The 8,760-nt window shown below is 42.9% G+C and overlaps 1 pseudogene; it reads right to left on the reverse strand.

Annotated features, from left to right (window-relative positions):
* Positions 1 to 5,808: 5,808 nt before the first annotated feature.
* Positions 5,809 to 7,997, reverse strand: LOC130128388 (coatomer subunit epsilon-like; annotated as a pseudogene).
* Between the last annotated feature and the right edge of the window lie 763 nt (positions 7,998 to 8,760).

The following is an 8,760-nucleotide window of genomic DNA, read 5'->3' on the forward strand; positions in this document are numbered from 1 at the left end:
TCTTCCAGCAAGACAATGACCCGAAGCATACATCCAAGTTGGTCCAAAACTTTTTGAAGGACACCAAAATCAAGGTCCTGGAGTGGCCCTCTCAGAGCCCAGATCTCAATCCTAATGAGAATCTGTGGCGGGAGCTCAAGGTTAATGTCCATGCTGGAAAACTACGCAATTTGGATGAGCTGGAACAATTTGCCATGGAAGAATGGGCTAGATCCCTCAAGAGACATGTGCCAACCTAGTTAGGAACTACCATAAGAGGTTGTTGTGAGTTGTGAGTCAGAAAGGTTACACTATTGATGATTAATTGTCAGAGGGCTAATAATTTTGGCCTTGTCATTTTTGTTTTTTCTTGTTTCAGTTCAGCACATCAGTAAAATAATATCTTAATCAAGCTTAGTGGAGATTTTGTCTTTGTTCTTTTCGAAGCAATTACCCAAAACCCTTAAGTTTTCCATTGAAAATTTAAGGGTTTTGTTTAATTTCATAAAGGAGGCTAATAATTTTGACCTTGTGTGTGTATATATATATATATATATATATATATATATATTATGACTAAAGACAAAAAAATTGTGTCGGACCTAAAATTAGACAACCGCGTTCATGTCACTGCCCGGAACCAAGCCTTTATCACCCTGAAGGACCACAAACCGAACTTTTTAAACAAGCCAACATGTCGACTGGTCAACCCCATCAAACCGGAAATCGGAAAGATAAGTAAAAAAATCATTGAAAACATTAACGATCAAATCTTGAAAAAAGTCCCCATAAACCAATGGAAAACCATGGACCAAGTATTAGAATGGTTTAGGAACACAGATGACAAGAAGAACTGCAAATTTATATGTTTTGATATCTGTGAGTTCTACCCCTCCATAAGCAAAGAGTTACTATCCAAAACCACTGATTTGGCTGCAAAACACAGTGATATCCGAGCAAGACAGGGACATTATATACCAGTTGAAGGAATCACTTTTGTACCACAACGGAAACCCATGCAGAAAAAAGGTAATAGCTAATTTGATGTAACCATGGGCAGCTTGGACGGGCAGAAACTTGTGAACTAGTTGGAATGTATTTGTTGTCTCAAATACAGGACCTGGACATCAATGTTGGACTCTATAGGGATGATGGGCTAACAATTTGTAGCAAAACACCAAGAGAGGTCGAGCAAATTAAGAAAACAATATGAAAAATATTCTCAAACAATAGGCTAAAAATCAAAATTGAAGCAAACAAAAGACAAATGGACTTTCTGGACATCTCAATGGACCTCAGGAATGGCACATACAAGCCGTACATTAAGCCCAACAACACGCTGCAGTATGTACATAGAGAAAGCAACCACCCACCCTCCATGTTGAAGAACATCCCAGAAAGCATTAATAGAAGACTGTAGTGACCTACTTGCAGGTTACATATTCACCATGTGGGCCAGAGACGGTCCCTTTAAGACAGTGGGTGGGGGTAAGCAAAGGGTATTGTGGCTAGACACGAGGTTGAGGTTAGTTGGAGGAAATAAACGACCCTGCGGCTGTTTGGTCAAAAGGAGAAGTGGTCTTGTCTCCTTTCTTTCATCCTCTACAAGACTCTCAAAATGATCATCTAATGAGTCCATCTTCGATGAAGCTACACCCCCATACCAAGATGCATTACAAAAGAGCGGCTACAATTTTAAGCTCAAGTACAACCCACTATTAAATACTGACTGCCAGCAAATCAACAAACATAGCAGAAAACAAAACATCACCTGGTACAACCCACCCTACAGTGATACCGTGGCCACAAACATCGGTAAGCAGTTTTTTTACTTTTGGTGTGCTTTACCCTGGACCATCAACTGAGGGAGATATTCAAGAGGAACACCATCAAAACTAGTTACAGCTGCATGCCTAACATTCAACAAATAATATGGTCCCGCAACACCAGAATCATGAACAAATCAATGACACCTTCATCACAATGGGACTCCCCCAGCTGCAACTGCCATGTGAACGACTCATGCCCCCTCGAAAGAAAATGCCGGATGATAGGAGTTATCTACCAAGCTATGGTGACGAGAAATGACAACGACAAAATAGAGACATACGTCAGTCTAACAGAAGGAACATTCAAAAAGAGGTTTAATGCACATGTGTCGCTTTAGAAACAACCGTTTAAAGAATGTAACATCTCTAAGCTATTATATTTGGTCATTGGCGGACAGAAACATTAATTATTCAACCACCTGGAAAATCCTCTCAAAGAACAGGGCATATTCAACCAGCAGTAAAATGTGCAATCTATGTCTAACTGAAAAATATTTTATCATCTGCAAACCAGAAATGTCCACATTTAATAACAGGAATGAACTGGCCAGTAGTTGCAGACATAGATATAAGCACCTATTTTGTAATTATAAATAAATCATGACAATAAACAAATATCAACCCCCCCCAATTGGGCCGTTAGTGATCACGTGTTTTTGAATTTTGAATGTCGCACCTCCGTTAGTGATCACGTTTTTGAATTTTTGTATGTTGCACCTCTCCCTTCCCCACTGGACATTGTGCACGTGATGTACATGACGAGGCAGTAAATGGTATGTCCTTTCCTCAAGTAGCTTTATTGACAGCTGATGATTGCTTATGGCTTGAAACAGGCTTGTACTGTCTCATAAAGGATTTAGTTGACTCACTGGATTATTTTGCTCCTTGTTTGTTCAGCACTTTCCCTACCATTGAGTGTTTCGTTTAATAAAATATACTACTTTCAGCTGCTCCCATTAGGGGTCACCACAGTGGATCATCCGTTTCCATTTCTTCCTGTCCTCTGCATCCTCTGTCACACCAGCCACCTGCATGTCTTCCCTCACCACAACCGTAAACTTCTTTGGCCTTCCTCTTGTCCTCTCCCCTGGCAGCTCCATATTCAGCATCCTTCTCCCAATATACCCAGCATCTCTCCTCCACACATGTCCAACCCATCTCAATCTTGCCTCTCTTGCTTTGTCTCCAAACCATCCAACTTGAGCGGTCCCTTTAATATAACCGTTCCTAATCCTGTCCTTCTTCGTCACTCCCAGTGAAAATCTTATCATCTTCAACTCTGACACCTCCAGCTCCGCCTCCTGTCTTTTCATCAGTGCCAACCTTCCCTTTAACTCTTGCTGGTACCCTTCTGCTGCAAATCACTCCTGACACTCTTCTCCACCCACTCCATCCTGCCTGCATTCTCATCTTCACCTCTCTTCTGCACTCCCTGTTACTTTGGACAGTTGATCCCAAGTATTTAAACTCATACGCCTTCTTCACCTCTACTCCTTGTATCCTCACCATTCTGCTGTCCTCCCTCTCATTCACACATAGGTATTTCATCTTGCTCCTACTGACTTCAATTCCTCTTCTCTCCAGTGCATACCTCCACCTGTCCAGGCTCTCCTCAACCTGCACCCTTCTCTCGCTACAGATCACAATGTCATCCGCAGACATCATAGTCCATGGAGACTCCTGTCTGACCTCGTCCATCAACCTGTCCATCACCATTGCAAACAAGAAAGGGCTCAGAGCCGATCCTTGATGTAATCCCACCTCCACCTTGAACCCATCTGTCATTCCAACCGCACACCGCACCATTGTCACACTTCCCTCATACATAATACATGTCCTGCACCATACCTGCATACTTCTCTGCAACTCCCAACTTCCTCATATAATACCACACCTCCTAACTCGGCACCCTGTCATATGCTTTCGCTACATCTACAAAGACTGTATACGTATATATATATATATATATATTTTTTTTTTTTTTTTAAATATATATTGTGTGTCTGACATTCTTTAGTAAGAAGTGGGGTTGTTGTGAAGCGTCTAGTGTGTTGGTGTAGTGTTCTGTGCCTGTCACGTGTCACTCTCAACCTTTACCGCTGGCTAGCAGAAATGCGAACAGGAGAGCCAAGCACTTAAGTCTCTCCCTGACAGTACATAGCCTCTCTAACAGCAAGCCCTATGTAGTGCCTCCTCGTGGCGACACACGGTAACTGGGTTCACCTTGGACCCTGGCTGAACTACAAGGGACTCGGAGGAGGTCTGGCCCCTAGACGTGCGGTACGCAGGCCCATTGGTGTGTGGATATTCCCTGATGCCCACGAACCAGCACCCAGTTATGGGTTAAACAGTGCCACTGCCTAGTGGATACCTCGGGAGAGGAATAGGCTACGGGAGTAAACCCCTACAGAAAATCAACGTCTACAGTGTTGTTGTTTTTTTGTTTTTCTTGCCCTTTTGTGTCTGTGTAAGTCGGAGAGTACTGCTGGCGTTGTGAGTGGCTGCCACTTCTCCATCACGTAGCCCCCCTTCCCATCCATCCCTGTATGTTTGTGCTATGTTTATCTGTTGTCTTGTTTCACCCCGTTTATTATAAAGAGACTTCGAGTATTAGAAAAACGCTATATAAGATTGATCTATTATATATATAATCCAGTTAGTCAGGTACATTCTTTATGAGACTTGACTAACTGGATTATTTTGCTCATTTGTTGAGCACTTTCCCTACCGTTGAGTGTTTCTTTAAAAAAAAAGAAGAAAAAAAGTTATATACACTACCGTTCAAAAGTTTGGGATCACCCAAACAATTTCGTGTTTTCCATGAAAAGTCACACTTATTCACCACCATATGTTGTGAAATGAATAGAAAATAGAGTCAAGACATTGACAAGGTTAGAAATAATGATTTGTATTTGAAATAAGATTTTTCTTACATCAAACTTTGCTTTCGTCAAAGAATCCTCCATTTGCAGCAATTACAGCATTGCAGACCTTTGGCACAAACAGGCTCTAACAGGTACTATTTAATGAAGATGCCAGTTGGGGACCTGTGAGGCGTCTGTTTCTCAAACTAGAGACTCTAATGTACTTATCTTCTTGCTCAGTTGTGCAACGCGGCCTCCCACTTCTTTTTCTACTCTGGTTAGAGCCTGTTTGTGCTGTCCTCTGAAGGGAGTAGTACACACCGGTGTAGGAAATCTTCAATTTCTTAGCAATTTCTCGCATGGAATAGCCTTCATTTCTAAGAACAAGAATAGACTGTCGAGTTTCAGATGAAAGTTCTCTTTTTCTGGCCATTTTGAGCGTTTAATTGACCCCACAAATGTGATGCTCCAGAAACTCAATCTGCTCAAAGAAGTGCCCATCCAACCAATCCAACTTGTGGGAGCTGCTTCTGGAAGCGTGGGGTGCAATTTCTCCAGATTACCTCAACAAATTAACAGCTAGAATGCCAAAGGTCTGCAATGCTGTAATTGCTGCAAATGGAGGATTCTTTGACGAAAGCAAAGTTTGATGTAAAAAAAATCTTATTTCAAATACAAATCATTATTTCTAACCTTGTCAATGTCTTGACTCTATTTTCTATTCATTTCACAACATATGGTGGTGAATAAGTGTGACTTTTCATGGAAAACACGAAATTGTTTGGGTGATCCTAAACTTTTGAACGGTAGTGTATATATAGCATTTTTTTCCGAAACCATCAATGGTGTTGAGTGCTCGACTAATGAGGAGCGGAATATCAACACGGATACAGGAGAAAAGATTTTAATGCATAGTCATTAGTCGAGCACTCAACACCATTGACGGTTTTGGGAAAAAAACGCTATATATATATATCCATCCATTATCTGAACCGCTTATCCTGCTCTCAGGGTAGCCGGGATGCTGGAGCCTATCCCAGCAGTCATTGGGCGGCAGGCGTGGAGACACCCTGGACAGGCCGCCAGGCCATCACAGGGCCAACTGGATCAAATTTAATCCTGTATCAGTTCAGGATTTACAAGGGTCCAATGCCAGTCTTGACCAGGGCTTCCTGTAGAACACCCTCTGCCTCCTCCTGAGCCATGTAACAGGCCGCATGACCATTGAGAAGGAGAAGAGTTGAAGAGTACTTGTCTGACATCTACTGGAAAATGTAGTATGCATCCTGCAGTTTCTCTCCACCCACTGCAATATTGACCCAGGCTGTGGCTAGTTGGGCGAAAGTAGCATCCTCATCCTGCTCCTGCATCTTCTTCAGCTCTTTCCTTGCCAAGTCAACACGATCCAGTCTCAGCAACACCTGAATAGTCATTGCCATGCACGCCAGGATGTCTCCCTGGTTTAAAGTCCTGAGAGCAGCATCAGTGTTCATCTCATGGTAGTAGATGGAGGCAGCCATTACAAGGAACATGGCGTTCGCTGCATCCACACTCTTTTGTCATCTTTTTATCTAAATCAACAACAATAGCATCCCTTTTGTTTTCATTGGCACGATACTCGGCAAACATCCTGGCAGCCTGAAGTTCAGGTGAAGAACTCGGCTTGATGTCATCCAACACTACGGCATACTTCCTCTGGACAATGTATGCTCTGTACAAAAACGTGTCCCTCTCAGTCTCCTTTTGTGGGGTTCAGGGCTTAACCTTCAGGTATTCGTTGACACATTGCCGATAGCTACCAATATAATACGCATTTTTCACATCAAAGAGTTCATCTACAGCCCCTGTTGCACCGCCAGGTTCACTGGACAACTTCCTGACACGTAGCGCTATATATATATATATATATATATATATATATATACAGACAGATAGATGGATAGATAGATGGATGGATAGATAGATAGATAGATAGATAGATAGATAGATAGATAGATAGATAGATAGATAGATAGATAGATAGATAGATAGATAGATAGATAGATAGATAGATAGATAGATAGATAGATAGATAGATAGATAGATAGATAGATAGATAGATACTACACATGGGCACAGATGGCAAGTGAGGTCGCAACAGCCAGTTTACTAAAGCGAGTAAAGACACCCCCCCCCCCAAAAAAAACCCCATTCTTTATCCAAACCGCTTATCCTGCTCTCAAGGTTGCGGGGATGCTGGAGCCTATCCCAGCAGTCACTGGACGGCAGGCAGGGAGACACCCTGGACAGGCCACCAAGCCATCACAGGGCTGACACACACACACACACACACACACACACACACACACACACACACACACACACACACACACACACACACACACACACCTAGGGACAATTTAGTACGGCCGATTCACCTGACCTACATGTCTTTGAACTGTGGAAGGAAACTGGAGCACCCGGAGGAAATCCATGCAGACATGGGGAGAACATGCAAACTCCACACAGAGGACGAGCCCCAAGGTTGGACTATTCTGGGGCTCAAACCCAGGACCATCTTGCTGTGAGGCAACAGCACTAACCACTGCGCCACGGTGATGCCCAATCAATCAATCAATCAATAGACAGACATTTATTACACATCTTCTTTTTTTTACAAGTCTTTTGTTGAGGAGAGAGTTGTACAGGTCAACTTTTTCACACTCTCTGGTTCGTGTCTTTGTTGGGCTGCAGCAGTGTTTGATCAAATGACTCAAGCGTTGCAAGCGACCACATCCTACTTGCCACAGATCTGCTTGGACTTCCTCTTCTGTTTCAGTTTGAGCGGTCAGATGGAAATTTAGATTAGCGGAGATCTCACTGCACCAAACTGCTTGACAGTCCATGATGGAAGACAACATTTATATGAATTGTACTGACATGTCTTCATCACATGAGGCGCGTGAAATCAAGAGTTTCGAAAAAGGTGAGCGTATCACGATATTCAAAACTGTCTCTATGAATAGAAAACTTGGATAAAGCTGTTTCCCACCATTCTCAAAGGATTTTTTGTTTCCCTGATCTAAATGTTACACTTTTGTGAACTGAAACTGCACCCTAAATGCTCATTTTAGTGTTTATTTATCTTTCATTTTCACTGTAAATACTCTATGATGTCTGTTTCTCTATTCTGGGGATGTGTGGTTATTACATATAAAACACAATTAACCTCGAGTTTAGATGCATATCCTCATATTGCTCAGTTGTGTTTCACACACCTGCAACTGGTTGACGTGCGCCAGCCTATATGCTAGTAGGGTAAAGCAACATGTGACTGACTTGCCATCACCATTAGTAAAGATTTTTTTTTCCAATTCAATTCAATTTTATTGTCATTAAAAACAATGTGCAGGCACATGTTAAAAATGAAATGAGGGCTGTGGCTTCACCAAACAGTGCAAGACAGACACAGACAAACACAGCAAACACAGTATAAGATATACACACATGAAGACCAAAAGCTAAAAATAAGTTAAAAAAAGAGCTAGAGTACAAAATATTTAAAAATATCTACAGACATTCAGTGGGTAGCCAGGTTCAGGTGGGCAACAGCTTGTGGAAAGAAGCTGCTTTTGAGCCTGGTAGTGCGGGCTCTGAGGCTCCTGTAGCACCTCCCAGAGCGCAGGGGGGAGAACAGTCCATGGTTGGGGTGGGTGGGATCTCTGCTGATGCTCAGACCCCTTCGAAGGCAGCGTTTGTGATAAATGTCTTTTATGACTGGGAGCTGGGTACCGGTGATATGCTGGGCCGCCTTGACGATCCGCTGCAGAGCTTTCTGGTCTACTGAGGTGTAGTTGCCGTACCACACTGAGATGCAGATGGTCAGGATGCTCTCTATGGTGCAGTGGTAGAAGTTGGTGAGAATTTTGGGGGGTAGACAGGCGCTGCTCAGCCTCCTCAGGAAATGCAGGCGTTGTTGGGCCTTTTTCACAAGGGCCTGGGTGTTTAATGTCCACGAAAGGTCCTCGCTGATGTGGACTCCAAGGAATTTAAAGCTGGAAACACGCTCCACTTCCACCCCATTGATATGTATGGGGGAGTGGCTGCAG

This window comes from Lampris incognitus, chromosome 18 (assembly GCF_029633865.1).
Source record: "Lampris incognitus isolate fLamInc1 chromosome 18, fLamInc1.hap2, whole genome shotgun sequence".
Taxonomy (NCBI): domain Eukaryota; kingdom Metazoa; phylum Chordata; class Actinopteri; order Lampriformes; family Lampridae; genus Lampris; species Lampris incognitus.